At 42.1% G+C, this 24,123-nt stretch overlaps 1 protein-coding gene across 6 annotated transcripts in view; it reads left to right on the top strand.

Moving 5' to 3' along the window:
* Nucleotides 1–24,123, top strand: part of FAT3 (FAT atypical cadherin 3) — a 644,128-nt gene that overhangs the window by 18,299 nt on the left and 601,706 nt on the right. Inside the window, exon 1 of one of the 6 annotated variants that reach the window (XM_084895367.1) lies at nucleotides 5,692–5,761. The exons of the other annotated variants lie outside the window; for them this stretch is intronic. The gene's annotated coding sequence lies outside the window, so the exon portion shown is untranslated. Of the gene's footprint in view, nucleotides 1–5,691; nucleotides 5,762–24,123 lie in introns of those variants that run through there. 6 annotated transcript variants of the gene reach the window in all.

Genomic DNA, 24,123 nt, shown 5'->3' with positions numbered 1-24,123 from the left:
TAGCTAACGATGATAATACTTGCCAGCACAATGTCTTACCACCAAATAAGACCGAACAAAAACAAGCCCCAAGCTTTAAAGGAAGGTTTTTGCATCATTACAGGCAACAGCCTCAGGCAGTCACAGATATTTTGAGAGAATTGGGCTCATTTTATTGACATATTGTTTTGTCTGTTGTGAGTAGACATGAATTATTCTTGGGCCAAGTAACATATTATCAGTTGACAAAAGCCAGCAACTTTACCTGGTCTCACTTTGGAAATAGCCTTCAACGTTATTACTTGATTATGCTTTTCAGCTGGTTTTGCTCACCGAGGGACTGACTCAGTAGCTCTTGGCCTGGCTGTTTTCCAGGCTGTTTTATAATCTGTACTTGTGCCCCTTCCTCACAACCTCCCAGCCCCACACTGCTGGAGTTGGTTCTGTTTTACTTTAAAAAGCAGTTTGCTTAATGTCACAACAGAATGAAGCACGGATTAGAAACAGCATTGTACTTTCAGACTTAATGCCTTTGTGACATCTCATTGCTATGCAAATGAGATGCAAGAAGGTCATCCCTTTAGCAGTTGCTCCAGCCCTGGTATCTATTTGATATTCCTTGGCCAAACTTGCTAAGCATTCATTACTGGGCTAGCCTAGGTGTTTAACTCTTTGTGGGCTTTGAACTTGCTATTCTGGGCTGCTGAGCTTAACCACCTTTTCTTAGTGGATGTTTTCACTTCAGGGACTTCTTTGTAGCTCTCCTCAGCAACTCAACTCAGGCTACCTCAGGAAACTCAGTACTCATATTTGCAAGGTGCACTTGTGTTTGTACGCCCAGGCAGTATTGGCAAAGCTCATTTGTGATGTGTTTCCTTTGGCATCTCAGGTATTTTTATCATTTACTAAATACTGCATTTTTAGATAGGTGTTTTATTCACTTGCGTCTGTGATGAGTTTTTGCAAATATTTCATAGAGCAATGTGTATCTATGCTGGTAAATGTTCATGTAATACTTTATTTCAAAGTTGTGTGCATTTCAAATTTGATTTCACCTGATTTAGCAGATGTGTTAATAGTAAATATTGTAGTTACTGACGGTAGAAGAATCTGATTTTAATTCAGTAAGGACCAGCTACCTTTAATTTTGTATTTATTGATTGATTTTAGAAAGAGAGGGAAAGGGAGGGTGAGAGAGAATGAGAAACAACAATTTGTTGATCTACTCATTTATGCATTCATTGGTTGCTCCTTGTATGTGTCCTGAGCCAGGATCAAACCCTGTAACCTTGGCATATCGGGACCACACTTTAACCAACTGAGCTGCCTGGTCAGGTACCTGGCCAGTTGCTGGTGTTTCCTTTGGTTGGTTAAATGGTGTTTTTATTTTTTTTAATTTAATTTTATTATTATTATAATTATTTTATATTTTATTGATTTTGTACAGAGAGGAAGGGAGAGAGATAGACAGTTAGAAACATTGATGAGAGAGTCATCGATCAGCTGCCTCTTGCACACCCCCTACTGGGGATATGCCTGCAACCAAGGTAAATGCCCTTGACCGGAATCGAACCTGGGACCTTTCAGTCCCCAAGCCGACGCTCTATCCATTGAGCCAAACCGGTCCCGGCTAAATGGTGTTTTTAATTAACTAGTAAGATACTTAAAAAACAAAAACAATTATAAAAGTACTAGAAGCCCAGTGCAGGAATTTGTGCATGGGTGGGGTCCCTCAGGCTGGCTAGTGATCGGGGCCACGGGAGGTTGGCTGAGGGAGTACACTGACCACCAGGGGGCAGCTCCTGCATTGAGTGTCTGCCCCTTGGTGGTCAGTGCGCTTCATAGTGATCGGTGGACTGGTCATTTGGGGACTGCGACCAGCAATGGCAGAGGGGCAATGGGGGAAGGGGGAGGGCTGATTGGCCCAGTCACCTCTCACAAAGGGAGTCCCTGAGGAGTGAGCCTAAGCCATCAGTAGGATATCCCCTGAGGGCTCCCAGCATGTGAGAGGGGGCAGGCTTGGCTGAGGGACACCCCCCACCTCCACCTAGTGCACAAATTTCTTACACCGGGCCCCTAGTGTATATATCTCCTTTATAGTAAAAGCCTAATATGCAAATCCACCGAATGGTAGAACAACTGGTTGGTATGGGGCGGGGCTAGCAAGCAGGTGGTACCAGGCTAGCCAAATGTGTACCAGAGAGCAGAGGGAAGAGACAGCGATTGGCGGGGGAGGGACAGCGACCAGCAGTGGGAGAGGGGAAATAGGGGGAGGGGGTAGGGCTGGCTGGCTATCCCCTGATTGGCCCACTGGGTTGCCTCTTGCAGAGGGAGGTCACCGGTGGCAGTGGCATTGTCAGTGGGGTGTGGGGCTGGCCACTTGCTGGCCAGCACTCTCCCTGATCTGCCTGCCCAATCGCCTCCCACAGAGGGAGGCCAGAAGGACATCCCCTGAGGGCTCCCAGACTGCAAGAGGGCATAGGCTAGACTGCCCCATTCATGGATTTTTGTGCACTGGGCCTCTGTGTGTGTGTGTGTGTGTGTGTCTATATCTGTCTGTCTGTCTATCTATCTATCTATCTATCTTTTTCTTTTAATTCCAGTTTTGAATGAACCTTTTGCAGTTTGTGCAACTGACCGTATTTTAAATGGCTAATTTAAGTAATAAATCCAGTGGATTTTCTTTACACACACTCAGACACCGAGCTACCTAAACACTGAATTTGTTCTGAGATTTTGGCAAAAATAACTGCTTACTCAAAGAAAGTGTAGCTTACACTTGGTCTAAGAAAGCTTGGGAACTGTGGAGGAAGCATTCATCCTTCACCACTGTCTCCTACGTATTAAGAATTAGGATGATGACATTGATGGGAGAGGTGATTTGAACAACTTTATGTTTAACTTGAGATTTCCAGAATGGGGATTTGACTCTCCTAAGGATTAAGAAGGCATCTCTGGATTAAGGTATTGAATGAAATACAAGTTCTTTTAAAGATGGTACTTTGCCCTCTTATAAACCAGTACCGTTCTAAAAGTGTCTTATCTGACTAAGGGCTGGCATGAAGAACTGCTCAGACATCTAATAATGACAGGTTATCCTTAAATCTGCTGAGAGCGGCATTATGCCTTCATGATTTTTATCAAGGACCAAAGGAAACTTCTAGTAGTTAAAATAGTGGAGCACTATTTGAAAGGCCAGTTAAGTGCAACTTCAAAATGGAAGCTTAGAACCACCCATCCTGTGGTTCCCCAATTCCTATCCTGTTCTTTACTGGTCCATAAATATTCACGGAGCTCTGTGATACTGTGGCATCTTGCTGGATGCTGGAAGGGTCAAGGAGATAAAAACAATACTGCTCTTGACCTCAAGCCATGGTCGACAAACCGTGGCGCACGAGCCACATGCGGCTCTTTGGCCCCTTGAGTGTGGCTCTTCCAAAAAATACTGCGGCCTTGGTGAGTCTTATTTTGAAGAAGTGGCATTAGAAGAAGTTTATGTTTAAAAAATTTGGCTCTCAACAGAAATTTCAATCGTTGGACTGTTGATATTTGGCTCTGTTGACTAATGAGTTTGCTGACCACTGACCTAAAGGAACTTAAGCTATGGTGGGCCTCGCCAGCACAGTCAAGATTTCGGCAAGCCTGAGGGAGGGCGGTGAAGGATGAAGAAAGAGAAAGATGAGAGAATAAGCTGGGTTTAGGTGGATCTACTGTGCCTGGCTGAGGCCACAGATCAGATCCAGACTGCAAAGCTGATGCTTATCTACAGTCAAGGCAAACAAGGTACTTTACAATGTTGTTGTAAGTTTCACTGTTTTGGCAGCACTTGCTGTCCCTCCCACAGCCATTAGCTAGGCAGGAGAGATCTAGGGAGCAGGCATAAGATCAAGCTTAATGATGCTTAGAGGACTGTGCCCTCCAAGCTGGGACTTGTTTGTGACTTTGCCAGCAGGTCAGTCTGAGGCTTACCCTTATAACCGCTCCCTACAGTATGGGGATGAGATCAGGCTGCCAGGTCCTATTCCAGGGAATAGAAAGTGGTGTTGCCCCCGTGGTTGTGTCCTGTTGGTTCTGACATGAAACTCCGTCTCTGAACTCACCAGGGAATGGTTTTCCCACCTGGACCCTGTGGTCACCTCTAAGCAGGACTCCCCTTTCCAGGCCTGTTGAGCCTGACACAGCAGTTCACGGTGGCTTACGGCCTAATCATTGCCCCTGGGAGAGTCAGGTTTCTCAACTTGGCCCTCCTGATCTTTTCTGGCATTTTAAAAGATTTGTTCAAGGAAGGATTAGAAGAAAACCTTATTTATTAGGTCTGTTCTAGGACAGGGAGTGAGCCATCTTTGGAGGGTGGTTTTGTTTTTTCTTTCTTAAATGGTGGTGGAATCTTCCACCTCGAAAAGGCCCCACACATTATTCTTTTGTAAAGAAAGGCGTGTAATTTATGAGTTGTGAATTTGGATTTACTGAAACAACTTTAGGCATTTAAAGCCGGGGAGTAGTTGTATTGAACTTACAGAAATAGCCCGATGCCTGGCAGCTGCCTCTTCTCAGTGGCCGTCCTATGGCTAGCTAAGCCAGATGTGGCGTGCCGGACCTGTTGAATTGAAATCGACCGATATCGATTAAAACGAGAAGCGCCAAAAAAGGTAAAGACTCGGTATTAGCTAAAACGAGATAAAGTTCTGCATTTCGTTGGTCCCTGCTGTCATCGTTTCCATTACCCCGGATGATTCAGTGCGGAGTGTTCAGGCGTGGGTGAATTATAGTAGCAATACGTTTTCTTTGGGGGCTTGTGGGCCAAGTTTTTAAAAATGAGTTTGTTCAGAGTTAGATGAAAATGTATTTTGCTGGAAGCTTTGATTTTTTTTTTTTAGGCTTTGGTCTATGTTTTAGGAAATTGCCTATTTTTTTCCTAAATAGGAAACTGTCAAAAATTTTTTTAAAAAAGTATTTGTTCAAATATTTGTAATTTTACATATTATTTTATTTTTATACATTTTTTTTAATGTTAGTGGGGTTGATGTTAGTCTACCATGAGCATATAGGTTACATGTGTGGATTATTAATTTATAGAATCTATATATAGGACCATGTGTGCCCACATCAAATGACCTATTGTTTTAGAAATCCACCTTCTTGTTACAAGGATGCTCGTTAGTAAAATGCTGTACACTCACTGCTGTCATCCTCAGCGTGTGCAAACACGGTGTTAGAGTTCTACCTGTATCGCCGGCCTGCTCAGAGGGTTAAATGCTACCAGATGAGCCACTGCACTCTGGCTTGTGGTCTGGAGTCTGAGCCCTAAGCCAAGATTCCAAGCCACGAGCTTCTCACTGGATATCATTTTTAAACAATGGAAGCAATCTTTATTAAAATACCTTAAAATAGTAAGCTCCAGCTATGTGGCTGCTCATTATCTGTAATGACTGATAAAGATCAAAGCTGAAAGAAGTGAACGTCCAAGTATTTGTAATGTCTTTCTCATGAATTCATTATGATTCATAGCACAACCCTTTTCTTAGGCCCCCACATTGATTAAAATGCTCCTCTCTGCCTTACCGCTTTTCCCTCCACTCCAGGGTCAGAAGCCCTTTTTTGGGTATTTAGAAGAGGCCTTTGAAGTGGCTTCACCCAGTAAGACCTTGCAGTTAGCTAGTTGTTCACTGACTTAGGAAGCAGGGAGGGAGGTTTTTGCCAAATGTGAGATGTTGAGGTTATCCTATTGTTTTGTACTATGGTTAGATCGTTGGCTCCCTGATTGAACTCCATGTTACTTTGGGTAAGAACCTTTTCATGTTCTCTTTGTAGCTGTGCATGGGATGCTAGATCAAGTAAAAAAAAAAAATACAGCTTTCCAGTTAAATTTGAATTTCAGATATGCAACAAGCAGTTGTTTAGTAAGGTATGTCACAAACGTTGCATGAAATATATTTTTATTGGCAACCGGACTCCTGCAGGGATCACAGCTTATCCTGTGGAAAATGTTGAGAGAGGGTTTGTTGAATGACTGAATGAGCCCGTAGGTGGACATATCTGATAGTCGAAAGTGCTAACTTAGAGCACAATAGAACTTGATTCAAGAATCACGATCACATGCATGGTTGGGGCGGGGTGGGGCGTGTGGTGGTGGTGCTTAAAGCCCTGGAGATTGGCCAGGGTCATTGTGTAGACCAGTGGTTCTCAAACTGGAATGAGTCACAGAATCATGTGGGAGGGTGTTGTAAAACATAGATTTATTTCTGTGCCCCATCCATAATGTCTGATTTGGTAAGGTTTGGCGGTGGGGCTCAAGGACTGCATTTCTTACAAGTTCCCAGGAAAGGTCAGTTCTACTGGTGTGAGACCAGACATTGGGAGCCACTATGCCATAGGTATTGTAGAGGGGATCGGCAAATGTTTTCTGTAAAGGGCCAGACAGCAAATGTTTTGGTTTCCTAATGTCTCTGATATAATTACTCAGCTCTGCCTTTGTAGCTTGAGAGCAGCCATAGATGCTAAGATGATATGTAAACGAGAGAACATGGCTGTGTTTCAGTGAAGTTTTTATTTACAGAGGCGGGTGACTGGCCCTGTTTGGCCCATGGAAGCTCCCGTAGTTTGCAAGCCCTGCTCTGGAGTGACCAATGAGCATTAAGGATATCCAGGTTTCAGAACTGGGCAGAGAAACAAGAACCAGAGGGAGAACCATCTGAGCGATGGTGGGAGATGCAGGCGAGGGGAGTGTCCCCAAATCCAATGAATCGGAGACTTGGAAGAATGAAAGCAGGAGTCACTCTCATCCACTGTGGCAGGGCAATTAAGGGTGCAGGAGTGGGTGGATGCTGAAAGAAGCCCTTGCAGTTGGCAGTTAGGATGTAATAACTAACTGTTGACTGAGCAGTTTGAATAGAGCAGTGGGGGGTGGGGGGGGGATGCCTGCCAGATTGCAATGGGCTGAAGTAAAGGAGAGGTGGAGGCAGTGGATTTTGAATACCCTTTCAAGAAGTTTGGCAGGGAAGGGGGTTGTGGCTGAAGCTAAAGGAAAAAGTTGGGTTCAGGAAGTTTTTGTTGTTGTTGTTGCTGTTTTTGTTAATGAGGATAAGAGGAACACAGTGTGTTTATAGGCAGAAAGGAAAGGACCAGTAGAAACAGGAGCCTGGGCTGCAAACACATCGTTTCCTAAGAAAATTGTATCCCCAACTTGTGCAGTATTGACTGAGAAGGGAGTAGATGAAAATACAGGAGAGGGGAGAGGATTAAAGGGGAAAAGTTCTCAAAAGAGCCAGGATGGAGAGGGATTAAGAGAGCCTGCAGGGTCTCCTGCAGGGACTTCCAAGGAAGGCAAGTCAGGGCATTCCCAACCCATTGTTTCCTTGGAAAAGCTGGAAGCTAGGCTGAGTGGGGAGAGTGTGGGAAACACTGTGGATTCGAAGGAAATTGGTGAAGGTTTGGAGTGGACCATGAGGCAGAGAATACACCAAAGGGAGTAAGTAACCAAGTGTACCAGGCAGCAGTGAGGATCTGCTGGAGTTGGAGCTCATGGATCAGTGCATTGGCATCACCCCGTTAGATAGGACTTCGCTGTTGTTCTTAGCAGCCTGGGGGCTGTAGACAATAAAGCAGACTGAGGAGATACTCAGAATTGCAGCTTGTTCAGAGATTTGAGTCAGATGCCCGTAAATGAGGATATTAAGGAAAACTATGTGGAGAAGGAAAGGAAACCAAGTGAAGTCTTGATGAAGGTGAAGAACAGGTTTTTAGAGGGAGACAGAGGGACATTGGAGAGGACTGGAATTTCTCAGTGACTTCAGAGCTGTGGCAATTCCAAGGAATGGCAGAGGCCTGGGGTGTAGTGTGGAATTAGGATCCGAAGTCCCGTGAGGAGGCATGTTGTCAGAAATTGAGGTAAGTGTGTGGGGGAGGTTAGCAGGGTAGACCTTGAAGTCACATAAGCTGATGGCAGGAGAGGAGAAAGCTCTTGCCACAGCAGGGAGACCGGTCCTCTACCTGCCTCACCCTCTGTACCTGGCTGAGATTTGAAACCCTGAATCATCTTCTTCTTTTTAAAATATATTTTTATTTCCTTTTTTACAGAGAGGAAGGGAAAGGGATAAAGAATTAGAAACATTGATGAGAGAGAAACTGATCAGCTGTCTCCTGTACACCTCCTACTCGGGATGTGCTCACAACCAAAGCACATGCCTTTGACACGAATCGAACCTGGGACCTTTCAGTCTGCAGGCCCAAGATGCCTTATCCACTGAGCCAAACCGGTTAGGGCGCTGTCTCTTCCTTTGATTTGTGTAGGATCCCCCAGTCCTTGCTCATGTTTGCTTCTGCCCAGGCCAGGTATGGCTTATTCCTTCTTTGACCACTCAAGTAATTCACCACATGCTGACTCCCACTTTGCTCATTTTTCCACCCAGCAGAAGCATGAAGAAAGATCACAGGTACATAGGGTGCTTCTGTGTTGGTCACTTGAACCCTGTGACCATCCTTTCCAAAACAGACTGAAGTCATGTCCCAGGTTCCTCTATAGAAGAGAGGTGAAGTCTTCCCTCCTACCAAGCATTCCTAGGTTCCTGGTTGTTAGGCATTGCTGGACATTTGCTGGGGACTTCAAGTGTGTATCGCAGCTGACTTCTCTGAGGAAGCTTGTCTGTTGTAAAATATTTGGGCTCATTTGTCTTCATAGTCAAGCTTCTGATTTAAGATCATCTAAAAATAAGCTGGATCTCTTTCTATTAAAAAATGCAAACTCATGCCAGTTGGTTAGAACATCATTCTGGTAGGCCAAGGTTGCGGGTTCATTCTAGGTCAGGGCCCATACAGGAATCAACCAGTGAACCAAGGAATGCATAAGTAAGTGCAACCACAAATCGATTCCTCCCTCCCCCTCCCCTTTCTTCTCTCTAAATTAAAAACAAACAAACTCATGTACATAACAAATCAAGAATAACACTGAAACTTTAAGAAGGGTTTAAAACAGTTGGTTAAAACGGTTTCACTACAGAGGACCCATGCTTCAGTAGAAATATCTCCCCATTGCCCCAAGCCTTCCTCATGTTCTTTCATCTCCAGAAAAGAGGACTATATTTTAAACTTATCTTTGTCTTTGAAACTTTTTTTTTTTAATATGGGAATGGCTTGATTTCTATCTCATACTGTCATGGTAGCCAAAGAAAATTAATTGGAACTAGTATCTTTTTTTTTTTTTTAAGTTTTGGAATCAACACACCTCACACTAGATTTCACAGCTCATACTATGGCATTACCCTCTGCCCATTTCCTTCCAGATATGAATCACCAAGGATGTAAATATGAAAGGTAATTAATGCACATTGGAGGAAGATTGTTAGAATTGCCATCTTGTGAATACCTTATCTGTTTTGCCGGAATGTGTAAAAGTTTACCCTTAGACTAACTCTGTGCTGAAAAGTTTACTCTACTTGACATTGATCAGTATATTGAGAACTAAAACATTAAAAAATAAATTTAAAGCCCAGCAGGCCTGGCTCAGTGGTTGATCATCGAACCAAGAACCAGGAGGCTATGGTTGGGTTCCAGATCAGGGCACATGCCCAGGTTGTGGGCTCTATTCCCAGTAGGGGGCATGCAGGAGGTTGCCAATCAATGATTCTCTCTCATCATTGATGTTTCTATCTCTCTCCCTCTCCCTTCCTCTCTGAGATCAATAAAAAAAAAAATTTTTAAAGAAAAAGAATTCTTTAAAATTCTATCCCAACTTAGTTTATGTATATTGTTGTTGCAGAAAATAATAGGTATTGGACAAAGAGAAATAGCTGATGGGAATAGAACTTGGGTGTCAAACAGAACTTACCACATAGCAAGGATACTTCTTGGTACATTTTGGATAGGCACATGGTTTGATATTTCAATAGCCTGTACATTTAGATAATTCCTAAGGGCAGAATAAATTCCAAAAACATAGCTACATTAATGATCCTGAAAGGATGTAAGAGTCATGGACAGTTAGGGCTGGAAGAAAACTTAGAGTGAATCTGATTTGCTTTTTTTTTTTTTTTTTTTTTTTTTATGGATGAATTGAGATTCATAGAGGGCTACTGAATTGCCCAGGATCACATAACTAATTAGGGACCTGCTGAGGGCTTAGAATTCAATATTCTAAAATCCTGCCTGCCTTCACAAATTGGCCATCTACTTTTAAGTACTTGCATTTTCAGCACTGATGGCTCAATTTTAAAGTTGCATTGGGCATATTAAATACTTATTTGTGGTTTACAAGGAAGTTAATGTACTACCTGCATTTTGCTCACAAAACATGGGGACATTTTGACAGCTACTTCGCTCTGGAAACAAACATCATCACCTCACAGTGAACTTGCAGGAAGCAATTGAGATGAAAATCATGATCCTAAGGGGAGGGGTGGAGGATTGTAACAAGGCAGCCTGTGCTTGTGGGTACAGACCCACCACCTGTTGACTTAGGGGAAGTGAAAATGCAGGGGGACAAGCACTCTGAAACGGGTCTCTCTCTGTCATCAATCAGTGTTTATCAGAATTGGAGGTCTTAGTCAGTGAACTGAATGCTTTCAATCCAGGCAGGCCAGTAATTGCCATCGACCAGGCGTTCTGTCACACCTGCCTGCTTTTCTTTCTTTTTCTCTTTACTTCATTACATATTGATTGACTTCTTGGTCTTTACAAGTTCATAAATCACCTTCTTTTGAGAGGTTTCTTGCCTTTTGTGTGTGTGTTGAATGAGAGTACTGGAAAAGATTGATACTCGAATCACAGCAACAAAGAACTTCATCTTCTTTCAGGTTCATATGCAAGAGTGAAGCATCAAAAGATGGTGTCATTATGATGAAACAAATTTAAAAAGCGGTGCAAACACCGTATAAGAAATCTGGGGCACGGTGAGCCAGCCCTCCTCAGTTGGATGGAACCTCTTGCCTTGCACACATGGAAGTCATCAGAGAGTGTGCGAGAGACTTTACAATCAAGAAGAGAGTTTAATATTAATTACACGATGAGATGCCACCCTTGTAAATAATGACAGACATTATTACCCTGTTGCAAATCTGGAATCTTGGTGCGGGACAGAATAGAGTTTCATTAGTTTCGGAGGGTTATATTTTATATTGCCTATGCTAGAGTAACAGATAAGTTGATAACCTATGAATAAGTCTTAGGAATCAAAGTTTTGTTACATTTTTATGAAAAATGTGTCCATTATTCTTTCCGCTGTGGACATTTTAAAATTCCTGTTTTATGGATGAATCCTAAAATATTCATTTTTATAGTTTCTAGATAGACACTGATACATAAACAATTTTTATGCTTTTTCTAGCATCTCAGTGTTCTTGATTGTAAGATAAGCAGTTATCTGACATTTGAAATTATTGTTTGATAGATGAGTTTTACAACAGTTTTTCCCCCCTGTTTGCACCAGTATATAAACACTAAAGGGGATCATTTTCTATATTTTAGTATCTGTGTGTTTTGTTTTTACATATTTTTTGATTTTTTTACAGAGAGGCAGGGAGAGGGATAGAGAGTTAGAAACATCAATGAGAGAGAAGCATCGATTAGTTGCCTCCTGCACACCCCCTACGGGGGATGTGCTTGCAACCAAGGTACATGCCCTTGACCGAAGTCGAACCTGGGACCCTTCAGTCCCCAGGCTGACGCTCTATCCAGTGAGCCAAACCGGGTAGGGCAGTATCTGTGTGTTTTTAATATAATATAAACCACTTATATGGGACTTTTAATGAAAAGGCATGTGCAGTTGGACAGTATTAATGCCTATTGTTTTCTCAAATAGCAAGTCAGTCAACTCTGTAAGCCAGTAATCCAGTATTGGCAACAACAACAAAAAATCATAGTCCAGGCAGTCTTTAACAACTGATTTAATTTGGAGATATTCAGTCATTCCTGTCTGAATTAATTTAATTTCTGACGGCCAATTTAATACATCAAAAGGGAAAAAGAAAGCCAAAGTGAATTTGAGAATGTTTGTAATTAATAAAGCTGACTTCTGAAGAACTGCAGACTGGTAATAAACCACACGCGAGAAGTGGCTTATTCTGAAGGGACCATGCTTACAAAGAGCAAAACAAATGAGGCTTGAAAAGAGGGTCCCTGCACCAATTTCCACTTTAGTGACTCAGAGGCATGGCTAATATTTTCTCCATGAGGATGAGGCAGGAGGACAGGAAGTGTTCTGGGAATACTGTCATTTCTTCACACAGTTTGCAAACAGGATTGTCTTCTTGCCTTAGTTTAGAGCAGTGGTCGGCAAACTCATTAGTCAACAACATAGCCAAATATCAGCAGTCCAATGATTGACATTTCTTTTGAGAGCCAAATTTTTTTAAACGTAAACTTCTAACGCCACTTCTTCATAATAGACTCGCCCAGGCCATGATGTTTTGTGGAAGAGCCATATTCAAGGGGACTAAGAGCCACATATGTGGCTCACGAGCCGCAGTTTGCCGACCACAGGCTTAGAGAAATGACATTGGCTCTCACAGTGTTGCTTCAGAAAGGCAAATCCATGAAGTGACGTGATAAAAGATCTCAATGTTTACTGTGGGCCAGTCCATTTCTATGGTACGCGTGGTGTTTTCCTGAGACAACTTTAGTAAACATACAGACTTAGGGACATTTCCTTTAAACCCGAATCCAAAAAACAAACAAAAAAACAAAAACACCCCTCAATGGAATAAATTCCAAGTGCCTTTGTAATAAAAAGCATCAGTATTAATTGAAAGCCAATATTGTGCTGCTTACTGTATAGATGGTCTGTGTAAATTTCACTGCTTTTGAGGTAGGTACTGGCCTTCAGTGTTATTTGAGGAGCCTGAGCCTGAGGGAGGGTCATTTGTTGATGGTTCCACACATGATAAGTGATGGAACCCAAGTATGTTGGAGATCATAGTTCTTCTTTAAAGGCTAATTCATATATTAATTCATCGGATTTCTTGTCTTAACTTCTTCAGAAACATTTACCATATTACATTTGGCCAAAAAAACAACAACAACAGGTGCATAACTTAAAACAAAGGACAATAACTGATGAAGCTATTGAGTAAAGTTACCTCATGATTACTGTAGGTTTTCCACCACTAGGACATTTTTCCTATCCTAGTTTCCTTACCTCTCATTTCTTCAGAAATGTGCTTAAGGAGTTCATGCATTTTTTATTATTCATTGAAACCTAATTTAAAAAAGATAAGTCTGCAGAGTAAAAAGGCCCACAAATTGCATTTCATAATTACAAATGATTTTTCCAGTAGTTCATTGAAAAAAAATATTAGAAATTTGAGTGCTTGCTTTGTATCGGTGATGCATGGGGGGAACAGGACAGGCAAGGTCCTGCCTTCCTAAATCGTGAGGCTTTCTGAGGAGAGACAGATCATAAATGAGATGTGACTTGCTTTTATCCACTTTGCAATTGTCTGTGACCTAGAAAGACGCAGAGAACACGTGCATGTGTTGAAAGTTGCTGTTAGTGCACTTGGCAAACGGTGCCTTCCCTTCTGTTTTGCGTTAACAGACCAGACAGTCCCACACACATAACTCACTGGCTACTTTTGAAAATGTGACTGTGTCACCTAGGGTTGCATATTACTCCATTTTCAACCGTTTGTGAAATATCAAGGCTCCGAGGGCCTTGAGCTGGTCAGCAATGTGCAAAGGGTCCAGAAGCCACTTGGCTGGGGGGACCTTCTGAGAGGCTCCAGGGCGTCCAGGACCCCACGTGGGAGGGCAGGCATGAAGTGCCGGAGAGAAGAATGCAGAAAACAAATGTAGCGACTTTGCCGAAGACCAGCGTTTCACACAATCCTTGGAACGGAGAGCTCTTTCTAGGAAGTTCCGTGTCTGGGCCAGTGAAATGGAATCCGACAAAGTCCTTTAGCCTCACTTGCCCTCTGTGACCACCTCAGCCACGAGCCATCAGTGTTGCCCTGAAGTGACATGGTTCAGCAGCTGTGGAGCTGGGCCGGGACCTTTTGACCCTTTCTGAGGAGTCCTGAGCTTATGGTCCTTTGAGGTGACAGTAAGGAGAGAACAGCCTTCCGAACTAAATCATGTCAGCTGAGAACCTCAAAGAATTTACTTGGCTGCAAGCAGTGCACTAGATCCATGCATCATTTATTTCCCTTCCTTTCTACTGACGTTTGTTTCTCTAACAGTCACTTGCTGGTGTGAATGCCTTTTTCCTAAGCTGTGGTCCCAAAACCTTGCGGGGCATCAGAATCAGGAGGTTCTAAAACACGGATCCCCAGGATCCCCAGACTGTGTGGCTCATCACTGGCAAAGCATAAGCAAGTAAGAGCTGGCACACCTCCCTCCAATAGCAACCTTCTCTCTGTGCACTTCACCAGCGAAACTGCTGGCCAGGCATTTCGTCATCAGCCCCGGTCCTCTCCTCCTGCGCTGTACAACTTTGGAGTGAGTTGCAAATATCCCATGATGCTTTTCCCAGGGGGCTTGACCTTCACTTCGAGATCATAGCAGTCAAGCCTAAGTACCTCGTGCTCCTCATTTTGTTGCCACACTTTGCTACTTCCCCTGCCTTTTTGTCCGAGTCAGGCAGTTTGTAGGAGTTGGTGTGCCTCAAGGGGACTTCCTCCCTCCCTCCCTCCAGGTTGTCTGGGGAGCAGCCTTGTGGCTTATCTTTTATTCCCTTTGAACAGTGGTGGGAGGCCCTGGGCAGGAACTAGGCAAGTTTGGCCAAAAGTTTCCTGCTGTGATGCTGAAGCCGGTTCTCCCTGACCCATGTCCTGGGTGGATGAGGGTAATATGTGCACTCAGAGGGAGCCACATTGGTCTATCGCACCATCATGGGGCTGTCTACCCCTTTCTCCGGCCCCCATCTTCTGGAAGGCTCCTTTCCCTTCCTCTCCCCAGTGCTTTCAGATTTGGTCCCACCTCTTTTGGAGGGGACCCTCTCTTCAGTTGATCTGCTTTTCCTTGGTAGAAAGGGTGGGACAAAAGCAGTTTTACAGTTGTCAATACAGGAAGCACAGTTTTCTTGTATTATTTGTTAATTGTTATATTGCTTTTCACAGGAACAACTGCAAACCTCCTTTTGCCCCACCCTGTACTTTAACACGTCAACACTACCTTCACAGCTCATAATTGCCCTTCTTTGTTATCCATTCTTTCTGCTTATTTCCTTGGTTTCTGTTCAGAGTTTTTCCTCCTAGGAATGGAACTGGGTGCCTTCCTTTGCCAAGAGCACCTAGGACATGTTTATTGGCTCTTTGAAAAGGAAACCAACTGGACATCAGCCTAAGGATGATTATTGAGTCCTTGGGATTTATGGAGAGCATTTCTTCACAGCAACTCAGGTTTCTTTTAACGTAATACCCTTCCTAGACAAAACTGGAACTGTGATTTAACCGTTCTCTCTCTTCTCAGTACTTTTTTAATAGGCAGGTTTTAAGCAAGTCAGCCTTTGTGAGGAATTTGCTAACTTCAGAAACATCCAAAGCTAAGCGGTCTAGGCTGACAGCAGATTCATTAAGTTATAGAACCTCAGGTGGGAAGAGATTTAGAAAAGATTTCCATTCTACCGTTTGTGAATTCTGGAATGAAAAGATCGCATGGCAAATTCCTAGATTACTCTTGAGATTTAATTCATTTGGGTTTGGAACTAATTCAAATCAGGTATCAGGAGCTCCCTGACCCTTTAAAGAAGTGGCATCCTCTCTTGACATGGAAATCCTTCATGGAAGCTCCCGAAGTCTGTACTTTGATGGGCTCTCGGTGAAGGGTTCTTACATTATCCCTTTCCTTCTACCTGTGTGTGTGCTTCTTGCTGAGAGATGGGAGGTGGGGGCAAAGCAGAAACCCAGCAATTCAGCCTTTTCTCTGTGTCTATGAAAACTATACCGCCTCTTCCACACCAAGGGCCCTGCTCTCCACATCCAAATATGGTCAGTGTGTCAGGATTTAAGAAATGTTGATATCTTGAGAAATCTCACAGAAGGATCCAAGATCCTGTCTTATTAGAGATTAGTTTTATTTTTTATTCACCAGGAGGCTACTGAGCTGAAAACTTGCACTAATGCATTTTAGAACGATTTTAAAGGACAAAGTGTAAAAAAGAAGTTTCAAGTAATTAAGATCTTGCTGGCTAGAACTATTGATTTTTCCCCCAATAAGAATTTGAGGGGGAAAAATGGCATTGCTGTATATGAAAACTTTTCTATATTAAAACTTTCAAGTCATTAGGCAGAGAGGAAGCTTAGGTTAACTCCAAGGGAATGTTGGATGCCAGGCTAACGGGTTCAGAATAACTTGAGGTTTTAGGATTGGGGAAAGCATGTTATGACATGTTACCCTGTTGAACCTGTAAAGTGATCTAATTCCTAGGAGTAACATAGATAGCAAGGGAGGGACGAAAGGAAGGTTGGCATTTTGAAACTTTATCAGCAGCTATATTATATTGTTTCTGAAAATCGGCAATTGATTAAACAATTTCAAATGGGCAAGAATCTAGAATCCAAATGTTAAAGAAACAAACTGAGTGGTCCTTTGCCTTTGTGGATGCTGTGGCTAAAGTTAACCCTAGCTAGTGGCTCCATCAGCAACATCAGGAATCTGGTTCCCTGCTTTTCCAGACCCGAATGGGTCTCCTATTATATCCTGTCACAGGGTCCTCTCTGTCTTGTAGCAATGATCCTTACTTTATTTAATGAATCATTTGCATGATTTTTCATTGTAGGGTTTTTTGTTTGTTTGTTGGTAAATTTTACTTAAGTATTTGGATCATTTTTAATGTTAAGATCTTAAAAATAAAATCGTCTTATTCGTTTATACTCTTTTTTGTGGGCAGACACAGTGTTTGTCTTCTTCATTACTGGGTCCCCACCACCCAGCATAGTCCCTCCAATGTCCTAGAGACTTGATGACAAAGCATATTTGAAGAATGGCTGAATGACTGTGGAGACAGTCAGCTTCTCCATCTCCTCAGTGAAGAGGACTTGTGGTGGGTGCTTTGGGTATCAGTGGAGTAGTTGGGAACATGTTGCTTTGGACTAAGCCTGGTTCTGCTCCTCCTTAGGCCCTTAGGACATTAGGAATTTACTTTCTGTGCTTTAATGTCCTTCTCTATAAATAGATAACAATAATGGCCCCCATCTTATAGAATTTTATTATTATGAACCTGGGATCTGGCACAGTAAATGCTCAGCAACTGAGGAGTGGTATAAGTATAGAGGAACCTGCTCGTTAAGACGAAGGACAGGAGTAATTCCACTGCCGTACACTTTAGAGACTGTCACTAATTAGAAACAGGACCATTGCTCTGATGAAGATGTCAGGAGTGGGTGAAACCAGAGGAGGCATTGCCCAAGTCATTGATATGTGAAGGTGACATCTGTCCCATTACAAAAGAGAAAATCAGGTAAAACTAGATGCCATGTCTGTTTCAAATATCCTTACATTGTGTGTAAAACCAATCTACAAAATTAAAAAAAAATCTCTCTTACCTGGACATTGCAGTGTGACCATGGATAATAGATTAGTGTTCTTGAGCCTAGATGACACTGTGGCCTGTTTTGTTTCACCTCTTCCCTCTTCCACTTTGAAAGGATTTGGCATCCCTCTGCTGGCACAGAAGTAGATCACCTGTGGAGCAGGACATGGTGCTCCAGCAGGAAGATGGGCGTAGGTGGAGACCACCTTAGGAAGAGTGACGCTTACTGCACGTTCACTGTTAAGATGCTCATGGTCTCCCATGGTGACAGAGGAATGCTTTCAGTGTTTGGAATTTACAGTTGGAGAGTTTACAAGTGAGCAAGATTATGTATGACTCGTCTGTAAAGCTTATAAAACACTGTAAATCACAGATAGAAGACGTCCTCCCAATTTAATATTGTTAATATCACAAACAATGTTATAAATAAGTAAAAAGGAGGTAGAGAATTATAAAAACCCAAGTACAAAACCAGAAAGAGAAAAAACAACCCAAGCATCATTTTGGCACGTGTGAATCAAGCTTTTCTAAATGCAAGGTGCTGTGGTTCTATTAAGTTTGAAAGAAAATGAAATGCTTTTATTGCATTATATTTACTATGAATTTACTCTGGAATATAGGATGTTTTGTGCTAAGCATTTGATGATAATTTGTGTCAAGATCATCTGTCTCAGTTGTATGAGGTAGGCATTATGCCCAATTAATTGTTGAAAAACAGAGGTGTAGAGACATCACTTAATTTGTCTGAGATTATATAGCTAATAACTTGTGGAGTCAGGATTGGAACCCAGATCTGTTCTCATCCCCACTGTGTTGTTGACCACAGTTAGGCTACAAATCACACTATCTCAGCCCTCGGGAAACTTGAATCCTGTAACACTAACAGCAGGTCCTAGGTTGGTGAGAAAAACCTTGCTCCCCTCACTAGTGTTTTGAATGTTCTAGAAGTCGGTAGCCTGCTTTTGAGCATTCTGGCATTGAAAAAAACAACACCACCCAAAATAAAAACCTGTGACCTAGCTCAGAAGTTGTCATTTATTTTTTCCTGAGAATGACAACACCAAAAAAAAAAAAAATCCCCAGAGGAGTTGAGACTTGCTGGGGAGAACAACTATGGTAATACGGTGAACTCAGGAATGCATTTCCAAAGCATGATGTGTTCTTTTTCATTTGTGCCTAGAATTGTTTTTTGCTTCTTTGCAAGAAAGCAGAGATCCTGGTTTTCGGCTGTTTGCAATTTCAGCTCAGGTCTTATTATCGAGTTTACATTTAAAGCTTTGCAGCGGTACCAGGTTCCGGCGGAATTTGAACATAACTGTGGGGGAGACAGCTTTCACATTTCCCCGGGGACCTGGCCTGGAAAACTGCTAGCGAGTGAACTGTAGGGAACGACCTTGAATGGGGCTCTTGGGTTGAACATAATTACCTAATGGATTTTCCATCTCAAAAATTTTGAGGAAAGTAAAAAACACCTTTCAGAAGGTAACAAAAAAGTGAAATGGGTAACCCCTTCCATTTTTTCTCCGGGACTGTGAACACCTGTTCTCCCAGCCAGCCTGTGAAGAATGGGTGGGTACTGGAATGGCGACAAGCAAGGGAGAGAAATCAGGTGGATGTGGGACCGAAAACACAAATTACCTAGCCCCTGCCCCCTTCTAAATCACTGCGAGGGCCGAGACTCAGCTCCATTCAAGATGGCTTTGGGTGCATCTGGAACTGTATTTTAATGAACAATATAAACTAATTATAATTAAGGATTTTATTTTTCCATAGACTCTAAAGGTATGCATGGAGTGGCTTAGCTGTGTGCATACCAAGGTTTATTGGCCCCAGTGTCCCAGTATGTAATCAGTTTTCACCCTGAACACTTCCCATACTCCATCCCCATCTGGCTTGGAAATTGTATCTGGAAATCAGGAACTTAAAGGAAATTGTTCCCCCCTCTGGATATATCCCAATACCTTTTCCATTTTAGTGTGTTTTATGATTATTCATGTTGTCCCTGAATGACACTGTATCTGCTCTTACTACCTTTCCTACTTATCTAAATTTAATTATTGGCTGATGCATGTAAGACTATGCTTGGCTTTGGGACTAACTATGCTCCTAGAGAGGGAGCCAGCCAAATACATTCACCTGAACAGTAAGTGAGAGTTCTTCCTGTGTGCTTAATATTGGGTTACTGCTGAGGTGGACCCACAAAGGAAACCGAACACCAGCTCACTGCTTTCTGCATTGAGGGAAGTAAGGCATTTGCAGAAGAAATGGAAATACCTGCTATATATAGAGCAAGCTATAAGGAATCAAAGTGCTATGCAGTTCAGACAGGGTGATTTCAACTTGGCTTGAGGGGTCATAGGAGAGAGCATCTGATTTAGCTAGTGTTGACTGTGCCAAGAAGGGACATTCTAGCTAGGTACAATGACGCGAGTGGAGGCCCGGGATTGGGCAATGCAGAGTATTGTTTGTGTGGAGGGTGGTAGTGGGAGAGACAATTGGAGCCAGATTTGGAATAGTCCTGGGTGTCAGGGAGGAAACTTGGACCTTATCAATGAGAAAGTGGGGCTTTACTGAAAAAATAAGAGCATCTTGGCATTATTCTGAGAACCAGGGTTAGCATAGAGTTATATGGAGTCTATGTAGTGTGCACAGTGAATTGAGAGAGAGAGAGAGAGAGAGAGAGAGAGAGAGAGGAAACTGACTGAAGAGGCAGATGAGCTAGGATGAATGATAATAAGGGATAGATGTAGAGTGGCTATGATGGAGATGGGGATCAGAGACCAAGACTATGGTGGAAGGAGAACCAACAGTTGAACCACTGATTCATTGTGAGGAGGAAGCTGAAGGACTGGAGGTTGGATGACAAAGGGAAAGATGGTGGCAGTAACAGAATTAAGTGAGGGAGGAGGATATATCTTTCAGAGCTTGATCTGACATTTTCTAAGCTCTGTAATCTTGGGCAAGTACTTCATCCCCCCTGAGCATGTTTCTGCCCTTGGGAAATATATATTCAATTCTTATGATTCAGTATTTCAAATATTATTCTTTTAAAAGAAAAATAGAGAATGAAAGAGTTCGAACAGATCTCAGAAAGCGAGAAAAGGAAAGAGCAGGAAATAGAATATGGAAATTTTCTGAACTTCCTGCCTCTGCATAAGATTTAGACTATTGACATTTAAAGCAGAAAAATGCAATTTGAATGAAGAATGGAAGAGTATGTTAGTTAGTGAAGAGGAAGTTTTTTTCCCTTTGACACTTAAGATGAGAGTAATGTGGGGCAGCATCTACACTGGCCACATTTATAGTCAAGGCTAATTGGGTAATGTGTAATAAATAGGAAATAGGTTGAAATTTACTAAGGGACTACACTAGTGAAGATGTCATGAATTTTATAAGCTTAAAAAATAGTATCTTCAAGTTCCCGACCTATCTTTATAGGTAGCTGATATCAAGAATATTTACACCTTGCACTTGTGGTATCGATGTATTTATTGGTGGTATCAATATTCAGAAAGAACTCAACTGTTTTTCTACATCTGACAACTTGTAAATAAACTTAGGGCTTCTACGTTATTTGATGTTTCATTGAGTAGGAATGAATTGGAAAGGAACCAGACCTGCCATTGAAAACTAATGGCTTGAGCTTTCCTCAATGCTGGAGGGAACCTGAATGACCTTCCCAGTTTTTTGTTTTGTTTTGTTTTGTTTTGTTTTGTTTTTTTAAATATATTTTATTGATTTTTCACAGAGAGGAAGAGAGAGGGATAGAGAGTCAGAAACATCGATGAGAGAGAATCATTGATCAGCTGCCTCCTGCACCCCTCCCACTGGGTATGTGCCGGCAACCAAGGTACTTGCCCTTGACCGGAATCAAACCCGGGACCTTCCAGTCCACAGGCCAATGCTCTATCCACTGAGCCAAACCGGTTTCTGCACCTTTCCAGTTTTTAAAGGAGAAAGTTTTCAATCTGCTTTCATCTCCTCTTCCTCTGGGTGTTTTTCACACAGGGGATGGAGAGCAGAAGATGTGATGGGGAGTTTGTAAGATTGGACGGAAGCTTGCCCTTAAGTCTTCCAAGGATAAGACTGGTTTACGTATCAGGGATAGGATCTGTTACAGCCTGAACAGCTGCTATTTTTGAGTCGGTAAAGTGAAGTTGAAGAGCTTTGCACAGCTGTCATGCAGAATTCTAAGCACCCATTTGATAAAACCTGTTGGTGTGACCCGGATTCTTGGGCAGATGCAACCTTTGACTGTACTCTCTTTCCCCTCTGGCCCTCTTCTTTCATCAGGTTTGTTTTTGTTTCCTGTTAGGAATGTTCCAGATTTAGCAGCTTAGAAGTGGTGTACGTGTGAATGTGTGTGTTCTAAGAGTATTCATTGGTGTGATTGAACTCTGACTCCTATTTGTCTTCTAGGCATCTAAAGAAAAAAATAAATGACTCAGGGCACTGGAAATGTTGCCCTGTAGGGAAAAAGAAGAGCAGAAATCCTTATCAGCTTTCTTATTTGGTTATAAAAGTGGTAAGGCATGAAATTGGAACAGATGGCATAAAAATAGCTGGACTTTAAGCCTCGAGTTGAATTTTGCTGACAATTTCTTTAAAATCTTTGTAAACTTACACATTTAATAGTTCTCTAAGGGCTTTCAAAGCCTTATGGGTAAATGTATTCAGTGTAACATGGTCTCAGCCTGGTATATTACAGGAAATAGGCCTTAAGAGAATTCAGAACTCAGGATCCGGACCAGGAAGGCTATAGGAAGTGTCTGTGACACAGTTAGGATCTCACCTGGTCCGTTATCTGTCCTGAAGGTGAGAAGCTGGAGTTGCCATCTCAGTGGGTGTGAGCAGTAGACGGCCTGTCTTTGATAAGTTGGAGTGGACCCTAGGACATGAATAGGAGAGTTGAGAAGATTTTGAGAATTGCAAGCTGACTGAGTAGGCTGACTTTGCAGGACATCAGATAGAGAGCAGAACAACTTAAGTAATGGGTATCCAATTCCCCTTTTGTCTGCAGATATTAAGCAGTTTGAGTAGCTGGGGGAAAATGTTATATCATTATCTGTGGGTAGCGTGGTGATAGTTTATTATAGGGCAGAGTTACTGAAGGGGAAGGAGATGTATCATTATTCATATTAAAAAATGCTGTGACAATGAACTCCTTCAGATGACTGTTGTTCCATAAATCATCCCAAATCCCTATACTCAGGGGATTTTTTTTAAATTTTTTTTTTTGACAAGACAGTATTTTCAGAGGCAAAATTATTTTAATTTCTTCAGGGGAGGAATTTTAGAATGTAGGAAAGACTTCAAGCCAGAAAGCCATTTAATGAGTTCATATCTTTATTTTATTGATTTTTTTACAGAGAGGAAGGGAGAGGGATAGAGAGCTAGAAACATCGATGAGAGAGAAACATCGACCAGCTGCCTCTTACGCACCCCCTACCTGGGATGTGCCCGCAACCAATGTACATGCCCTTGACCGGAATCGAACCTGGGACCTTTCAGTCTGCAGACCGACTCTCTACTGCCGAGCTAAACCGGTTTTGGCGCTGAGTTCATATCTTTAAAGAGGAAAGGTGAGGAGGACTATGCCCAGTGTAAAGATATCTTAAAGCAATATGGATATTCAATTTTTTCTTTTCTTTATATTTTATTGCTTCAATCCCTAGAAGAGTAAATGGACTTAAGCATTATCTTTTTTCCTTGCTACCTAGAATCAGTTGCATAAAGGCTACCATGTTAGAATACCTTTTGCTTACCAGATACATCTGCAAAGATGGAATAGTAATAATAACCTCTAAGAAGGAACATTTATTTAGAAATTCTGTCAAATAGCTAACAAAATATGAGGAGACCTTTTTAGCTGCCCTTGACTGGTAATAACTATTCGTATGTAGATGTTACTTTTTTAAAAATTCTAGTCTATTGTCTTTATTTTTTAAATACTTTATTGTTTAAAGTATTACATTTATCTCCTTTCCCTCCATTGACCTCTCCCCAGCCATTCCCACCCCCAACACATGCCCTCACCCCCAATTGTTTGTGTCTATGAGTTATGCATATGTACATGCATACATGTGCATTGGTTGATATCCACTACCCACCCCCATCTTCTCTCAGATGTTGGACGGTCTGTTTGATGCTTCTATATCTCTGGATCTATTTTTGTTCTCAGTTTGTGTTGTTCATTATATTCCACAAATGAGTGAGATCATGTGATGTTTATCTTTCTCTGACTGGCTTATTTCACTTAGCATAATGTTCTCCAGGTCCATTTATGCTATTGCAAATGGTAAGAGTTCCTTCTCTTTTACACCAGTGTAATATTCCATTGTGTAGATGTTCCACAGTTTTTTAATCCATTCGTGGTCACTTAGGCTGTTACCAAATCTTAGTTATTGTAAATTGTGCTACTAGGAACATTGGGTTGGTGTTTCTAATTTCTTGGGATAGATACCTAGAAGTAGGATTACTGGGTCAAATAGAAATTCCATTTTTAGTTTTTGGAGGAAACTCCATATTGTTTTCCACAGTGGTTGCACCAGTCTGCATTCCCACCAGCAGTGCATGAGGGTTCCTTATTTTCTACATCCTCCCCAGCAGTTGTCCTTTGTTGATTTGTTGATGATAGCTATTCTGAAAGGTGTGAGATGGTATTTCATTGTCGGTTTGATTTGCAT

Source organism: Pipistrellus hanaki (genome assembly GCF_964339955.1).
Source record: "Pipistrellus hanaki genome assembly, chromosome: 9".
NCBI lineage: Eukaryota > Metazoa > Chordata > Mammalia > Chiroptera > Vespertilionidae > Pipistrellus > Pipistrellus hanaki.
The sequence above is the reverse complement of the archived record's forward strand: the minus strand, read 5'-3'. Positions and strand labels throughout refer to the sequence as shown.